This window comes from Neopelma chrysocephalum, unplaced genomic scaffold (genome assembly GCF_003984885.1).
Source record: "Neopelma chrysocephalum unplaced genomic scaffold, ASM398488v2 Primary Assembly neopelma1_65b, whole genome shotgun sequence".
Taxonomy (NCBI): domain Eukaryota; kingdom Metazoa; phylum Chordata; class Aves; order Passeriformes; family Pipridae; genus Neopelma; species Neopelma chrysocephalum.
The window spans coordinates 3,995,052-4,012,659 of record NW_020897723.1 but is presented as its reverse complement, the minus strand read 5'-3'; the positions used below and the strand labels follow the sequence as shown (position 1 = coordinate 4,012,659).

General features: G+C 52.2%; 1 long non-coding RNA gene across 3 annotated transcripts in view; it reads left to right on the top strand.

Annotated features, from left to right (window-relative positions):
- Positions 1-17,608, top strand: part of LOC113967979 — a 133,617-nt gene that overhangs the window by 108,198 nt on the left and 7,811 nt on the right. For 2 of the 3 annotated variants that reach the window (XR_003534323.1, XR_003534325.1), the window contains one exon: positions 1,636-1,788. The exons of the other annotated variant lie outside the window; for it this stretch is intronic. This is a non-coding gene — a long non-coding RNA (uncharacterized LOC113967979). Of the gene's footprint in view, positions 1-1,635; positions 1,789-17,608 lie in introns of those variants that run through there. 3 annotated transcript variants of the gene reach the window in all.

The following is a 17,608-nucleotide window of genomic DNA, read 5'->3' as shown; positions in this document are numbered from 1 at the left end:
TCTGCATGGACCGTGCTGGGCAGCAGCCCTTCCACTGAAAACACTGCTGCTCACAAGAGCGGATTATTTCCAAGTCTGAGGAATTCAAAGAGTGAAACTGCTGCTTTAAAGTGAGGTGGCACAGCTCACAGTGATGGCTACACAAGTGCACTGATTCCAGCAGGAGGGGTGGCTGCAGAGCCACTGGGGTCCACTGCTGGGACCATCTCCTGGTGACCATTGGGCTGATGGAATCGTGAGTGGAACCTCCACAGTGAATGATGCCAGGCGAGTGTTGTCCTCCGAGGCACAGTGACAGGCAGATGAGTGCTGAGGGGTGGCTAATTGCTCAGGGCAGGCTGACATAGTGGAGCAGTTCTGAGAGCACCTCAGCTGCAGAGGTCAGCAGTGATGCAGAAGGCTTAATTTTTCATAGCGTGCTCCTTGTGTACTACAACTCCTCCTGTAATGGACTAGCAAATTACCACACTATTTAAAAGGCAGCAATTTATAACATTTTGATAACTGTGTGCTCCTGAGCGTGTGTCAGCTGTGCCTGTGGACAGAATGAGTGAGAACCCTCCCCTCCCTGCAGCCTGGGCACGGGCATATGGGTGCACACACACACGTGCCTCTGCCATCCCAGCACCTCCCCTCCAGCACAGGTCAGAGGCTCGTCAGGCCTCCTGGAAAAGACCTCTCCCTCCCCCATATGGACTGTCATTTCTCACCAAGAGGAGTCTGAAGAATTGAGTGCCCAAAGAATTTGCATGGAATCACTCATCCCGCTCAAGTAAATAAACCCTCATCCCTGGGTCATGGCAGCAGGTCAGCTCTTCCTGCACAAATTGGGCCCTCTGCAATTTCCTCACCAAAGCTGCTGCCTTTGGCAGAACCGCCGGGCGCCGTGTCCTGGGAGAAGACAGCAGTGAGACCTGAGTGCCAGTTGGAGCCCAGGCACTGGTGTATTCCCGTGTCACACCGCAGGAGTGAGCAGAGCACGGGACAGCATGGGGCACAGAGCCAGGAGCTGTGTTTGGGTGGACAGTTTGCAGTGATGTGCCCGTGGGTTTTACAGCAGTATTCCTGCATTAGCACCACAGCAGGGGGTGTTGTTAACTGTCTGCTTTCCCTCTGGAGTGGTGTAACTGCTCCATGCAGCAGAGATGGGTCCAATTAATCGGACGGATAGAAGTTGTTAATGCACCTTGGAGAAACGTAATTTAATTGGAAATTATTATTATGTGCTGCTCCTATGTAAAGAGTGTGAGAATCAGCACTGATAGCTCTGTATGAACATGACTTAATTGCTCTGTGGTTCTGTGATTTAAGCTGCTTTCCAGGTGTGCTTTTGTTTCACAGATATCTCAGATGGGATGCAATGACACACTGGGGACCAACGAGGTACATTCCCATGAGTCGGGACTGTCAGTTCTCTTTGTGCTGATTCTCTGGTGGAGCTTGAGTCCATGATTTGCCTTTGAAACCCACAGGGATCAGCTCGGGTTGCCGTGTGCTGAGGGCTCCTGGGAGCAGCATTCCCAGCTGGTGGGGTCAGACCACACCTGCCTCAGGCACTGAGGCAAAGGCTGTTCCCTGCTGCACTGTGCTGTCCAGCTCAGCTTGCCTTCCTCACCACGTCTCCCATTCCAACAGGATCTGCGGGACGCTCCTTCCCTCACGGTGCACAGACCACGCCGGGGGTGGCACATGCAGACGGGCAGTGCTGGAGGGCACAAGCAACTGCAGCGGGTCCTTGCTGCTCCCACGCAGACTGTGGATGCTGTGGGGTCACAGCTGGCCACATCAGCAGCAGGAGGGCTCCTTGCTGCTCCCACACAGACTGTGGATGCCGTGGGGTCACAACTGGCCACGTCAGCAGCAGGAACGGGGCTCCGGTGTGTCCCTCTCCGTGCTCCAGGCTGTGCACAGGTATGTTCACCTGTGGAACTAGTCAGCAGTGACTGTGTGAGAGATGGAGAATGGAGCCTGTATAACTTGCAAAGAAAATGGCAAACCAAGGAAGGGAAACTTTCTCTCCTGCAGAGCTGTGAAGCACCCCTGGCTCACAGACCACTCGTGGTGTCTTTTGCAGGAGTGGTGCTTACATAGGTGAGGAGAAAGAAAGCGTTTTTGCAACAGCATGGAAAATGTGTATGAGGAGACAAGACATCAGGCTGCCATCAGCACAAATGTATCTGTGCCTTATTTTTCTGCTTTCCTGGCTCCCAGACAAGTGCCACCAAAACCAACAATTTTCCTGTCCTTTCTTTCCTTTGCTTTCACAAGTATCTTAAACCAAACCCCTCCTTCCCAGCAGAAACAGGGTGCGCTGCTGGATATAGAATAAAAAAATCAGTATTTTTAATCCCTCAAGGAGAAGCAGGCTCAGGCTCCTTCATTGTGCTTGTGGCTGCAAACTTGGACACCACCAGCCTGGCTGTGCTCCATGGGCCTTGCCTATTCTCCTGGCTCCTCCAGAGAGGGAGAGCTGTGGAGAGGGGCCCACAGTTCTGGTGCTACCTTAAGATTTTAGGCAACACTGGTTGTTTCCCACTGCGGGTCAAAGCAAGCAGGAGTCTCCTGGCTACAGGCACATTGATCCACCTCTCTGGGGACAATCTGCAAGCATGGACAGGAGGGAAGAAGGTGGCTGTGGAGCATGTGTCCATCCTATCCTCGTGGCTTTTGTGGGAGAGGCCAGCAGGCTGGCCATGCACGGGGGGAAGGCTCTCCAAGGGGCATGGCTGGTGCTGCCTCTGCCTCTACCAGCAGATGCCCAGAGCCTTCCCACCACAGCCTGATGAACAGAGATCCCTTCTAAAATGTGTCCCACAAGCCCAACTCTAACTGCAGGCACTGCCACCCAAGGGAGCGAGAGGAGTCTGTACCACAGTTGGGGAGGCTCAGATCCAGAGCAGGACGGGGGACAGTGGTCCCAGGGGTCCCAGGGGTCCCAGCACATGGGCAGGGGAGCAGTGCTGTGCCTCTCAAGTACTCACAGCGGAGCTGATTTAATAAACAACAGGAGTGTTTTCCCAGGCCACATGCTGAGCTGTATTCAAAATACATTTGTACAAACATCAATTTTTAATGCCATTTATGCCAAATGTTGTTGCAAAAAGCAGCCGTTAACATGACATTAATTCAATCACTGGAAATACAGTACGTGCTACTAAATGAAAACATGTTATTAGTCAATTCGATTAACTGGATGTAACTCTTCCAAACACAATGTAATATGGTTTCTACATGGTTAATTACGTCGTACAAATTACATGGCAATCGGGCTTAGCACTGGACACACACATACAATTAATACATAAGTAGAAAAAACAGCTTGTGATGCACATTTGAACTCTGTAAAAATTATTTGAAATATAAATATCTTTCACGATTTAAATAAAGAGGCAGAATTATGCTGATACTATAATGAGAACAGAGCAAATTCTAAAAGAGCCAGGAAGGCCTTTTTGGGGAGATCACAGATGTTCATGGTTACTTTCACAATGAGTTTTAATCTGCTTTAAAAAGACCGTTTTAATTTTAAAGGGAAACACTCCCAGCCCTGGTGGCGTCTTTGCAGGAATCTCTCAGCGCCCATGCAAGCCTCCTCTGTGTTTTAGGAAGAATTTGTGCCCACTTGCGGGGAATGGTGCCGAGCCCTGGCGCAGGGAGCGGGCACCGTGCCTGGCAGCCCCCGGGCACCACCAACCCTGGGCACAGCGCCTGTCCCACCGCACGGACCGCCGGGCGGGCACCGGGGAGCCCCGGGGCTCTGCCGCCTCCGGGAACCCCAGCGGGGCATCAGGGAATGCCCAGCGCCCGGGGGCTCTGCAAAGAGGAGGCTGTTCTTGGGAAGGACTCGGTTCCGTGGCCGGAGAGCAGCCGCAGCCCAAGCCGGACATCGAGGGGGCGGCCCCGTGCTGACCCACCGCCCCCAGGGCAGCTTTCCACTGCTGGCATAAGGTGGTTGGCAGCTTTGGGAGAACAGAGATCCAGGTCCTTGTCCCCTGGGGCTCTGGGACGTGGGGCAGTGGTTCCCCCTGCCCGGGGACCCTCAGGACCCTGTGCTGCATAAGCGTCCGACAGCTCATCACTGCTCGCGGGGCGGAAACAGGCGGGTGGTGGAGCTCTGGAAACGCAGTTTTAAAGCTGTTGCTGCAATGATTTTCACAGTTCATGGAAACGTGACTCGTCTCCTCAGATTGGTAATCCCAAGAGCACCCAGGAGGCTCAGGGCAGGGAGGGAGCCCGCACCGCCCCGCACCGCTGCCTCCAGAACAGCTGGAGGGCGTGAGCGGGGCGCTGATGGGGGGAAAGGGAGATGTGCCGGGGGTCGTCACCCCGTGCGGCTCCACCGGTGGGGTGGGTGCTGCACTGACAGCTGCAGCCCCAGCTCCCGGGTCCCACCCTGCCCAGGACAGGTGCTGTTGCGGGCAGCCCGCCGGGCTGGTTTAATTTGCCGTGCCCAGGGGCACGGTCCCGCAGCCGCCGGTGCGGTGTATGCGGCTTATTGGTTTCCCAGGGAGCGGGCAGCGATTTCAGCAGCTGCTGAACGGCCGGCGCAGACACACCAGCGCTGCTGCAGCTACTGAGAAAGCAGCGATAAAGCTCTTGGAGATATTCCTGTCTCATCTGTCTCGAGTAAATCAGAGCAAAGCTGGAAACATCAGAGGAGGCAAAATGCAAAAGAAATAGGAAACTCCCTACTCCCAGTGAAGGCAGAATGTGGTCTGACACGACCACTGGCAGCAGAAGGATTTCACGTGATCGGGGGCTGCTTACATGAGGAACTGTTCATTATTTAGTGGCTGCTTTAGGGGCTGAGGGAACAAAAATCAAAGCTCCTGCTGTTGGCTGGCTGATGAAAGGGCTGTGGCCACCCTGCTGCAGCCGTGTTTACCTCCAGCCTCACCTGTGCCGGGAGCTGGAGAGGTGTCTGGCTGCTTGCTCAGAAATGAAAGCGCTGAGAATCAATCATTTGTTTACATTGTATGACTTGTTGAAAATCAATTGGCTCCACATGCTGCAGATCTGATTGCATTTTGTTAGCAGTCACAGGGAATGGTTTTCCCTTGACATGCCTGTGTTCGTGGTTTCTCCAATGCATCAATTGTACCGAGCTTTTAGGATAATTGAGCCTGAGCAACAATCCCCTTTATAAATATTAACTCTGATATGCTTGGGAAACTCTGCCTCTCCTGGATGAATTTTTAACTAGCTTTTTAATCTATCGCTCCTTGTTAGAACAGCACAAGTGTTCCTCGGTGCCTGTTCCTGCCTCCCAAGTGCCAAGAGAGTGGCATCCCTGCTGAGCCCTGCTCCCAGGGCAGGGACCCAGAGCCCCTGGTCCCAGGAAAGGGCCCACTCCTGCTTTGCCCACGGGAACAATCCCACAGAGCAGGGACCCAGGGCTGAGAGAAGCCATGCAGGGGCTGAGGAGAAGCTCTGGTTTCTTCCAAAGGGACTCATTACACTGGGATGAGTTTTCATGTGAATCCTTGGAAATTTCCTTAGGTGATGCCCAGGACAAGCAGAGCCCAGTGATGGGGAAATTTCTTGGAGCAGGTGCCCTTCCCTGTACCCTCCCACTGCAAATGGCCTCTCAGGGATGCAGTCTCAGCACCCAGCGTGGGGACAGGCTCCCTCAGAAACTGGGGAGATGGTGCTGACTCAGCCATGAGAACTGCAGAGATGGGGGACCCCCAGCCAGACCCAGACCCACCACACCTGGGGGCCCAGGACACACTGATGGAGGGATGTCCCCTGGAAGGATATGCTGGGCTTGGGGAGCTGGGAAAGCTGTGGGTGTGGGATGGGCTCCTCTCTCTAGCAAGGGCTGCCAAGCCCCTCTGAGCCTTCCTTTCCATCAGTGTTTGGTTCTGCAGAGCAGCTGGTCACAGTCCAACAGCTCCGGCCCAGCTCAACTGAACTGGTTTTTTTCCCCCACAATCAGATGTTGCCTTCTTTAATATCATCTGAACGTCTGTCAAACTGTGGATTTTCTGTGAAACCTCTGTACAGGAAGAGACAAAAGGCAGCAGGGAAGCTGTTGAAATGAAAGCCTTGCTTTACATTTCAAATGCTTTAACAGATTTTTCTTTCTTTTTTTTCTTAGATTTTTAATAAAAGCTTTTAAAAGACTGGTTTTTTAATGGTGATTGCTTGCCAAGGGACATGTCTATGGGGATGTGAGGAAGCTGTTGCACTCAGAGGTTGCACAAGTCACTGGCCCAACTAGGCTTGGCGTTCCAGGCTGGTGCCTGTTCCAGTGGAGTGGCTGCCGATGTTCTACAGGGGCAGGATGGATGGATTGCCTGGAGAACCTGGGCGTGGCCTGCCAGCATTTGCCTAATAGGCATCCTGGAAATGCTTCTGGGAGCTGAGCCTGCCTTCTCTGAGCAGCTGCTGTTTCTCTCCAGTAAGTATGTAAATCCCAGCACATTCCCAAGCGCAGGAGGTTTCTGTCAGGGTCCAGAGGCTGCACTCTGCTGCTGTGGTGGGGAGACCCCAGGGGGAACTCCGGAGCTTCATGGTGGGAGCAGCATCAGGTGAAACAACTGTTCTTGGGCACCCGCTCATGTTACAGGGCAGTACTTTTGGGTTTTTAAGCAGCCTGTATTGTGCTGTGACTATTATTAAAATGCTGCAGGAGTCTGTAGCAGTGTGGCTTGCTCTGGAGGGTGCGCAGAGATTTAAGTCCAAGTTATGATCTTGTAGGCCACGCTGGGGACAGCAGCATTTATCCCATGTGGAGCCAGACCCTGGCACAGCTCTGCTCCAGTCTGTGCTGTCTCCACCTGTCTGGGTCCACAAGTGATGGCTGGAGTGGCCAGATGCCAAGCAAAGGGCACTTGACTGTCCCACTGCCTTCTCCTGACCCCTGGGTCTGGTGGTACTTCGCCTCTGTGGCTGCTCCGTGGCTGCCTTTGGGAACACCAGCACCGGCTGCCTGGGATGCTCCTGGCCCCTCTGCCCATCACCCTGGCTGGTGGCAACACCAGACACCTCCTTCACAAGGATGAAAATGAAATTCCTGATGCCAGGATGACTGCTGGGCTGTCAGGAGACATTCCTGTGCCGACACCAGCCTGGCAGCCAGGAGAACCACTGGCTGGCTGTGCACCGGCTGGCCATGCCCATATTCCAGTGCTTGGGGGAGGCAGGATATTTTCCACACTGCTTGGTGTGGTAGCAAAGTTTAGCAGAAAAGCTAAAACAAACAGACTGTGGAGTGTCACAGTGTGTTAGTGCTGCACAGAGAAGGGTTGTCAAACCCACAGATAAGGCATGGGAGAAGCCTGGAATTGACACTTGTGCCGGTGTCTGTGCTCTGACAGTGCTCTGTGCGAGTGGCTGCCGAGGAGATGCTGGTACACCTTCCTTGCTGCCAAACTCAGTGTTAAAGTGTGGAACTTGAATCAAGGCTGATGGAAGTGGATTTATTTAAATTGCCGGGATAAATTAACTTTTAAAGCCACAGTGAAAAAGTCTGTGCCGCGAATCAGGGCTATGAATATTCAGGCACATGCACTCATTAAATTAGTTTGTTGCAAACATATTTGGAGGCAGCTGTTCATTTAATAATCAGGGATAATCACAGAAATAGGCGACCAGTTACTCCATCTAAATTGCATGGTTAAAATTATAATTTTATAACTCTATCTCAGCAATTAGATTTAATAGCTATGAAAATCCAGCAAAACCCAGTTGAGGGAAAGCTGCTACTCTTTTAGTGCAGAAAAGCCAAGGTCAGACTGGGGCTCCCCTGTGCCCATACTGCAAGAATCGTTAGGGCAAGGGCTGTTTCTGATGCTGCCCAAAGTGCAGAGTTAAGACTTCTGGGTTAAACGCTTTGATGCCAACACTGAACCAGGCAGGGGTTAATTTTCTTGGCATTTCTTGTCTTCATTACAATATTTGTCCCAAGAACAGATTAATTCCTCTCATTCTTTCTGCCTTTCCAGCCTTTTGTCACAGGAATGCATTTCACAGGACTGTAATGTGTGATACTTGCTCTGAGTTATGGCTCTGCCATACGCTGTAAAAGTTTGACTCTCTCAGTATTGTACATTTTGATTCTACCTCTGCAGGCTATAAACAACTCAAATTACCTCTTTCTTTAGCTTCCAAGAGGACTAATCCCCTGTCTAGGGCTTTATCAGTCAGTTGAGAAAGAGTGAAACCAATGCCAATGCAAACAGAATATATTGAAAAAAACCTTATCACCACAACACGGCCTCTTGCTGTAACTCACCAACCAGCTGGGCTGGTGGAACCCGGTGCTGCAGCTGCAGTTCTATGATGGGACCAGCACCAGATCCACCCACTCACCCATCATCCCTCCTGCTCTGGCAGCCTCTGCTGAAGCCCTACAGGAGCAGGAAGGGCTGGGATGATGGGGGGTGGCAGGCTGCCAGCTGGGACCCTTTTGAGCAGCCCAAACCCCATGCTGGGGATGGGCTCAGTTCTACTGGTGGCTCTCACTGTCCCTCCACCACCAGTCAGAGTCCAGTCTGTCGTGTGCTGCTCCAGTGTGGGCTGGAGTGGGCAGGAGGCTGCACTGGGGACACACTGACTGTGGGGTGGGGGATCTCTCCAAGCTGTTCCCTTTTGTCACTGTCCTGGTCAGGCCTTACTGAGCGGATCTGGGGGCTTCTCCTGCACCTCCTCCCTGAATGCCTTCAGGGTCTCCTCCCGCTGGTTGTGGGGCTGCCAGGGATCAGCCTTGGAGGCCTCTGCCTGGGGTAGGGGCTCTCTTGGAAAAGAAAGCCAGAATTCATGAGAGCCACCATGGGAAGAGATGTCCTGGCCCCTAAGGTGCCCTCCAGCCCGCAGCAGGCAGCTCATTGACTCAGCTGGAACTCCTCTCCAGCACCAGAGCCAGTGTGGGCTGCTCCAAGGTTTAACACTTTATTAGAAAATGAGAGGTTAGAGCATGTTCCAGAGGAGAAGGAAATTTATTGTTGCCCTGGCCCTGCAGCAAAGCAAAACTCAAATAACCCAGGTGCAGGGAGGACAATAAATCCCTGCTGGCAATCACACTGCTAAAAGGATGGTGACAGCCACAGCAAAGTTTGGCCAGTTAATATTTCTCATATCTGAGTGAGAAAAATAGCAATATTTAAAATTATATCTCTGCTGAATTATGCAAGGAAAAAACTCAGAAATCTGTAAGGCCTTCTCAACACCCTGCCTCAGAAGGTGCCAGTCTGGAGAGGGCTCTTGGGGGCAGCAGGGGGTCCCAGGGGGTCTCTTCCCCAGTGTCTTCCTCTGCCACAGGACCCCTCTGCAGCCAGCCCTGGTGCCACATCCTGCCCTGAGCCGGGCAAGGTTTTCTCATTTTGTGAAAGCGAGAGCGAGATGAGGAGAGAGAAAGGGGGAAGTGTGAGGGCTCCATCAGGCACCAGGCAGGCATTTAAAGCACTTGAGGGGTGAGAGAAGGGGTGTCCCACTGGTGTGACCGGGACAGTGACTGGTCAGTGACTGCCAGCAGCCCCCTTGCTGCCCGAACTGCCAGCACAGCCAGAACTGCCAGCACAGCCAGAACTGCCCCCACAGCCAGAACTGCCCCCACAGCCAGAACTGCCAGCACAGCCAGAACTGCCAGCACAGCCAGAACTGCCAGCACAGCCAGCTCGTGGCAGGACAGACGAGGAGTGAGGAACGTGTCTCTGCAGCTCTGGCTGGTGCCTCTGCAGTGGGATGGGGAGGGTGCTCATCACCCTAAGAGCTCTAACTCCTTGTTCCATTTAAAGACTTAATTATGAGAAACTTTCACTTTCTAATTTTAATTTCCAGGTGGTCATTGCTGTGAAGCCAGACTTGTTCACTGAGGAAAGGTGCTCGGCTGGGAGTCCTGGGAATATCAGGGAACATGAAGCAAAGGAAGCCTTTCAGCTCAATAGATGCTATAAATTTCCAATGTGTTTTTGTTTTATGCTCCAGGTGAAGGCAGCAGAAGCCATCAATCCTCTTCCTGGCTGACCCTGAGCTGCTGGTGCACAGACAGGCTGGGCAGCATCTTCTGGGACACCTCTGCAGGGGTGAAGGTCAGGGAGAGTCCTGGACTGTTTTATTTTGCCTTTAAAAAACAATTTTCCATGAGCAGAAAATGCAAGCCACCCAGGGATAGTTGGATCTTCCTGGTGTGATACATGAGATATCTCACTGTCAGCCTGTGGAGTGCTCCAGCACAGGAGCCAGTGCACTGTCAGTGTGGGCCCCCCCGGCACAGCCACCACGCAATTCATGGGCTTTTACCTCTCTGCCATTAGCCTGTTAATCCAGCCCCGAGCTCCAGCCACAGCACGGTGAGGATTTATGGTTCTTACAGATCAATTTCATTATCCCAAGGGGAGAATCAGCATCTTGTTATGGACAAAATGACAATAAATGAAACGACCATTAATTTACGATCTTGCCACACAGTGGCACTCAAACAGATTCCCATTAATGGCTTGTTATTATCACCTCCCATACTAGGCTAATAACAGTTCCTGGGAAAAGCTGCCCTGAGCCCTGGGAAGGGGCTGCTGCTGGCTCTGTGGGACCCCAGGCCTGTCCTGCAGTGGCAGAGCAGCCCCCAGCTCCACTGCCCTGTCCCACTGAGTCAGGGGGGATGCAGCAGTTGTCCTGGCTCTGGGGCCTGGGCACCCACTGGCATTCTGGAGGGAGATACTACTGTTGTTCCCCCTGGGATTTGGGATTCAGAGCCTTTTGCAAAGGCACAAAGAAAAGCGAGGCTTGGCTGGTCACATCCTCTGGGGACAAGGGACCAGGGTTACATCCGTACAGGGATGTGCTGGGCATCAGGGACCCTTCTCCCATACTCCTCTCCATCCCCTTGCACTGAGGACAGTACCAGGGACATTGTCTGCTGACCAGTAGCTCCTTTAGGCAGCAGTTTATTTTTGATGCCCATTGGTCCCACTCATGGAAAATGAATTTGTGGATTTTTGCAGACCAAGGTGGGTGGGATCCCTGCCCGGCTGAAGGCCACAAGGTCCCCGGGCCATGGCCCTCTGCTGCCAGCAGGAGGGAGCCGTGGTGCAGTGGAGCCAGTGGAGACTGAGAGACGGGATGGATGGAGGCTGCCAGGCAGAGAGGGGAGGAGCTGCCAGCTGAGAGAGAGCTGCCCAGAGAGTGGAGCAAAAAGCTGATTTTTCTGTTTGCTTGAGGCTCAAAAAGCCCAGAAACACTGGCTTGACATTAAATGACTTTTCAAAAACTTCTACAAAGCAGAGAGCTCCATAAAACACAGAACAAAGGGCAACCTTTCTGTGTGTGGAAGTTCTTAATTGGTCCAAAATGAAGAACTTAATGTCCTTACTGAATTTTTACTTTTTAAGAACATTAAAGGTGTCAGGTGGAAAACCACCAAAACTTCTGCTTAAAGCACTGTCCTTTTGAAAAGCCGAATAAATTGACAACACCAAACTCAGGCTTGAGAAGGTTCAGTGTCGGCAAATTTGCTTCTTTGCCACAAAACATTTCATTTGAGGAGCTTCTCCTGGCGGCTCTCCCAGGCCTGCCTGGCTCCTGTCCTGGGTGCTTGCTGGGACTGCACTGCCCTGAGCCCGGATCCGATGTCTTGGGAGCCGTCCCCTCACACCGGGCAGGGCGAGCACCTCCTTTCCCCAGCACCATCCAAACCACCACCAGCAAGGCAGTGGCAGGGGCACAGCAGTGCCCGTGGCTGAGGGCAGCTGGCAGAGGGCTCAGCACCCCACATGCTGTGACCTCATCTGCTGGGGGTAACGTGTGTGAAATGTGCGTTTTGCTAAACACGTTGTTTGCATGACAAGTAAACATGTGAGGGGCTGATCTTCATAAACACATTTTTACAGTATTACAGCAGTACAAATAAATACTCTGGCATATCTCCCGGTGTCACTTTTATTTACAGTTAAGTGACCTGTTATTACTGACCCCTCTGCCATAAAGGCCTAATTGAGAGGAGGCCATGGAGTGAGCAGGGCTGGTGTGAGAGAGCATCATGCTAAATAATTCATAACGAGCACTGTGGCTGTTGCAGTGATATATGTAAATAGGAGCTCCTTAGTTTGTAACTTACAGTCTGGGTTGGTTTATGAATTTTAAAAGGAGAAAGTCTTCATTCTCTGGTGCAGAACTAAGGAGAGTTTCTGTTCCCTCAAGTCCTTTCCCCGGGAGCCAGCTTCAGAGGTCTGGCTGAGGCAGGAACAGTCTGCTCATGGCCTCTTCCTGCATTAGCACTTCTTACTTCTGTTTGCTCCCATGTTTCACCTGTGGCTTTGTGACAGTCCCTGCAGGACACCTGCAGGTCCAGAGGATAGAAACCAGCATCCCAGGGTGGGAGTGCAGCATCGGCATGTGAGGGCATTGGCAGAGCATCCTTCCCTGCATCCAGCTGCAGGGACCTCAGCCTAAAAACCCTGACTCCGAATTTTTCCCCAGCTCAGGAAGATGCCTCTTGCAGGAGGGATCCAGTTTGCCACCTGGACCAAAGCCACACGTGGATCCCAAGCTCTTTCTCTGCATCCAGGGCTGAAGGTATTGTGCTTGTGAGGCAGAGCTGAGAACCTGCTCCCCAGGGAGCTCCTGGGCTTGTGATGGGCCCTGCACACTCCTTACAGCTCACATGAGTAAGGTGGTTCCCTTTTATTCCATCTTTTAATTCAATATCATATTCCTCTTGTTATGAGAGTGGGATAAGAGGAGCTCCCAGACTGTCTCTTCTACACCATTATTTATTCATTCTGTTTCTACCTTGTTTTTCTGTCTCTCCTTATTGAGAATTGTTACAGTGCTTGATATTATTCTTGGCCCTCTCTGGTTCTCATCTCTTCTTACAATACCCTCCAGAGATAGGGTAATCACTCCAAGAAAATTGACTTACATTCAATGGCAAAAAGCTTCATTAAAACACAGGTAAAGCTCCCAAAGGTGCCTTCTGTTCCTCAGAAATATTCAGCAAAGCTCATCCTTCCAGCAACAGGTGTTGAGGAGCTTTGGAGCTGCCCAGGCAGGGCTGGGGGGGATTCCTCTGTGCTCTCACATTGGTGTGCAGGGGAAGGGAAGCTCTGTGGTTCAGCACTGCTCGGGAACCCTCAAACCCTCCCTCCCTCCCAGGGAGGTTTTACTTTCCTGGAGTTCAGGGTGCTGCCTACAAGCTCAGCAACTTTCCTCTGGGCACCCTCAGGGATCTCTTGGGACCCTCCAGCTGCCTTCCATTCCATCCCAAGGGGCATTTGGCAATCCTGCCTCCTCACAGAAAGGCTTTGCTGGCTCGGGCTCAGCTGCTGAGTTGGACCTTGCAGTCCATGGCTCTCACTCTGCCCTGCCCTGCTCCTGTCCCAGCAGGATGTGCTGCCTTGAAAAAACCACCCTCAGGAGCCAGGCCAGCTTTTCCAAACCTTCCCAGGGGTGTGAGAGGTGGTGAGTCCAGCCACCCTCCTCTCTTTGTGAATTGGCATTTGTGGTGCCCAGGTGTGCCCTGTTCAGTGGCTGGTGCCCCATGGCGCGTCCTGAAGTTCTGCTCATCGACACCTGGGGGGGTGATCCTTCAGGAGGAATAAATTATGCTTGTGTAGTATTGTTTGGGAAGGGTGAGGCTGGAAAACTTGCCTGAAAATAACTTAGAAAGTCAGTCTCTCTCCTCTTGCAGCAGAGGAGTAATTACCACTTTGTAAAGCTTTTAATTTTTTCAGCGTTGTATATAAATACTGCTGCTCCAGAGTTCAGACGCAGGGATTTTAAATCTAATCCACATTTAACAAGGCTATTAAAGAAAACGTTTAAGCTGCCAAAATTTAACTGATTACAATATTTAATAAATCTTACCCCAAAAAAAGGAAAAATAAAAAGGAAAAAAATCAGCAAGGAGCCAAGATCATATGGCTTTTATATGTGCACTACTGAGAGTGCTTTAATGGGAAATAGAAACCCAAAAGATTGCAATAATCCTGCCAAAAAGACCCAAATGTATTATAAAAATGTTTAAAGCTCCATTTGAGTTTTTCTAATTAACTTGGTAATGACACCAGCATTCTCTCTCTATCAGGCTCCTGAAAGATCAGATGCCTCTCAAGCGCTGGAGAAACCTTAGAGTGGTGGGAAAAGAGAGGGACTTGTCCCCTCCCCAGGGGCCTGGGGCATTGCTTTCGAGGCTCCCCTGCCTGGGTGGGGTATTTGGGGGGGTCTGTCTGGGCTCTCTTCTCCTCCCCAGGCAGTGAAGGGCTGTCAATTTACTGGCAGCCAGTGAGCACAGCAGTGAGATGCAGTTTGCTGCCCAGGCAAAGGTGCCCTGGGAGCTTTGTGCCAGCCCTCCTGAGCCTGGTACCTGCACAGGACTGTGCCCCCTCTATGCCTCCTGCTCTGCAGCACACCCACTTAAGGATTTTTGTTAGTTTTGAGATGAATATCTCCTAAATCCTCTAGAATAAGGTGGGCAAATGAAAATGTGTTTGGATCCTTGCAAGTGTTCAGCCTGTGGTGCCTGTTTCTGCAGGCACAGTGGGAGGAAGAGATGTGTGGAGCTGGAGGGATACTGGTGTGAACTGGGAGTGAAGGCTTTGGGATCAGCCTTTACTGGAGCCACCTGGGGCCGAGTGCACGGTGAGTGTGATGTCTGCAGCATCCCCTGTGGATGGAGGTACAAGTGCTGGGGTCTCAAAAGGAGCTCCACCAGACCATATTATTCCACGGTTGAGGGCTCTGGGCTGCAGCAGACACATGTGATGAGGTGTTGAGTGTTGTAGGGGAAATGACAGAAGGATGCAGAATGCATTTGGGCAGAGGCTCAGCCCCAAACACCAGGTGTATGTCCTGAGCTTTGGTAATAGTGGGGCCAGACCTGCTGCTGCTCCAGGTCCTTCTATCTGGAGAAATGCCTGGGGGGCTTGCAGCTCTCGGGGTCCTGGCTGGCTGATGTGGGGTGCCTTCCTCTCCTGGTACCAGCACCCAGGGGTTCTGCTCTTGCTCCCAGCCTGGGCAGAAAAGGATGGACCTGAAGCAGCACCAAGTCCCCAAGTGTCTGCCAGAATGGATCTGAGATCATGATTTTGTGTGCTGTTGAGATCTCCTGGCTCTGCACAGGCAGCCATTGCCTTCCTCCTGCCTGCACAGTCACCTGCATTCCCAGTTGCTTCCTCTGCTTCCCCAGGAGACAGCAGAAGCCTTGCACCCAAAGCTGTGGGTTTTCTGCCTTGTGAGCAGTGGAGTGGGGCTGTGGAGGTGCAGGAATGTGCGTGGGGTGCTGGGACCAGGTGTCCTCACTGCAGAGGTGGCAGCAGTACATGGCTTGGGTGCTCAGTGATTTCCATGTGGTGCCTGCAGGAGGTGATGGATGCACCTGTAACAGATGCATGGCATGCCCCGTGTGTGGCCACAGCTCCCTGTACGAATCTGCAGTGACAAGTGTTCAGACACATTCTAGTGCTGTACAAATTGTCTCAAACTTGAAGCTGTCAGACATGAATTCTTTAGCCAGGTATATTTTGAAGATATAATTCCAGGAGCCAGCAGTGCTGCCTGCAGTCTGACAGCAGTGACAGCGGCTCCCTGGGACTCTGTTGTGCCATCACCCTGTGCCTGCTCACCCACCTCGGGGCTCCCTGCAGCCACAGGTCCCCCAGCTCAGCACTGTGCCTCCTGATGGGGTTGGATTTCCCTGTGTTCTCCTCCAGCCCACTGAAATTTGATTTTGTTTGCCACGTCTCTTGGCAGTGTCAATCTGCACTGTTAAAACCGAGATTTGCTACTGTTGAAAGTTTTAATTCAGAAGCTTTTTTCTGGGGCAGTAGATCTGTTTTCTTGCCATGTTTCAGCATTTCAACCATACAGCATGGTGTGCCTGGCTCAGGTATGCTGGGGGGAGATTCTGCAGGGCTGTGCAGCCATGTCTGGGGCAGATTTGGTCCTAATCTGACTCTGCTGGCTTGGCTCTTGCTTCCCTGAAGAGCAGCTGTGTGGTGCTTGTGCTGGCTTGGCTTGTGCAGGCAGGGGCTGGTGGCCAGGCTGGGCACTGGGTGCTCACTTCAGCTCAGGAGGTTCCTCTGCAGCACCTCCCTGCGTGTTTGACAGGTGCCCTGGAAGAGATCCCAGGAAAAGGGCTCTGGGCCCACAGGATGTGCTCCTGTGGGCTCTGGGGGAGATGTGCAGGGCTAGTGCTGGAAGCTGCAGAGGATGTGCAGGCTGGTGATGAGCATGTGCTGTCTCTGGCCTGGGCAATGTAGAGCAGCTCTGACAGCACGGGGCTGACTTGACAATCATTGAGGTGTTTGCCTAATGCAGCAGTTCCACAGCTTCAGTGGAATTCATAAAATGTGCCTCTGCAGATTCCCTGAATCATCAGAGCAGGAAACTGAACCCCCTCAGAGACCCAGAGCACAGCCCTTCCCCTTGCAATAATAATTGTGTTTCCAGGGCACCTCTCCCACCACGCTGCACAGGTCCTGGCACAGGACCTGGCACAGGACCTGGCAAAGGTGATACGAGTTGGGGAGTGTGCTGCACCCCCTGTGCCCCCCACACCACTGAGCTCAGCAAGTCATGGCAAGAAAGGTGGTTTTTTTTGCCTTGGTGGGGATATGTGAGATCTGCTGCTGCTGGCTCTGCTGTCGCTGCTGCAGGTGAAACACTCAGCAGAAGCACATGCAGCTCCCAGAAAAGGACTCGACTTGTGCTGAAACAGGAGAAGAGCCCCAAGGAGGAAAAGTGGGCAAAGTGGGCAAAGAGGAATGTGGGTGATTGTGCATTGTAAAACACAGTGGTTTGAAGCTGAGTTCTGGTACCTGTCTGTGGAAATGGCTGTGGGAGCCATTTCTTCTGTCTGAATTTTGTCTTGAATAAAATCAAGCAAATAGTGCAGGAAGTTTGAAAACAAACAACCTTTTCTAAAAAGCAGCATTTTTCAACCACACTGTCCCCTCTGGTGCTTCCTCCTGTGCAGAGTGGCCAGGACCTGTGGCTGACAGGAGCTCTGCTCCCAGTGCAGGGAGCTGGTGGCTCCCTCTGATCCAACATTCCTGCCCCTGGGGCGTGGTTGTGTCTCAGTGGGGTGGGCTCCTCTGCTGGGCTGAGCCCCCTGAGTGCCCTGTGGCCAGGGGGCAGGGGGTCCCCTCCGTGTGACCTGCTCTGCAGGCTCTCCAGCCCCCTGGAACTGCCAGTGATCCGCTGCCACCTGCACCTTGTCCATGGCATTCCCTGCCTTGGCATTCCCTCCCGTGGGGTTTCACACTGCCTTGCATATGTTAAACAGGATTCCCTATCAAACAGGGGTAGATAGTCTGAAAAACAAGATATCGATACAAGTGTTGAGCCACTTTATTGGCTTGTTCACGTATTAGCAGCTGTCGCTCCCTTCCTGCTGCTTGTGCTCAGAATGGATTTTTATTGCTTAATTCTCTGTAAGTGAAGTGATAGCAAATTGTAAAATCCTATTGCTTAACATGTAGTATTAAGTATTGAACCAGCAAAAGAATCAATTACAGGTTTGGTCACTGATTAGCTTGACTATTTATGGAATGTAACGTCAAGTCTCATTATAATTCTGCTCTTTAATTCAGGAAATAAAGCACATGTGGGGAGGCAATGGCTGTGAGCAGCTCTGCTCCAGCTCTCCAGCTGGGGGATGCTCAGCACT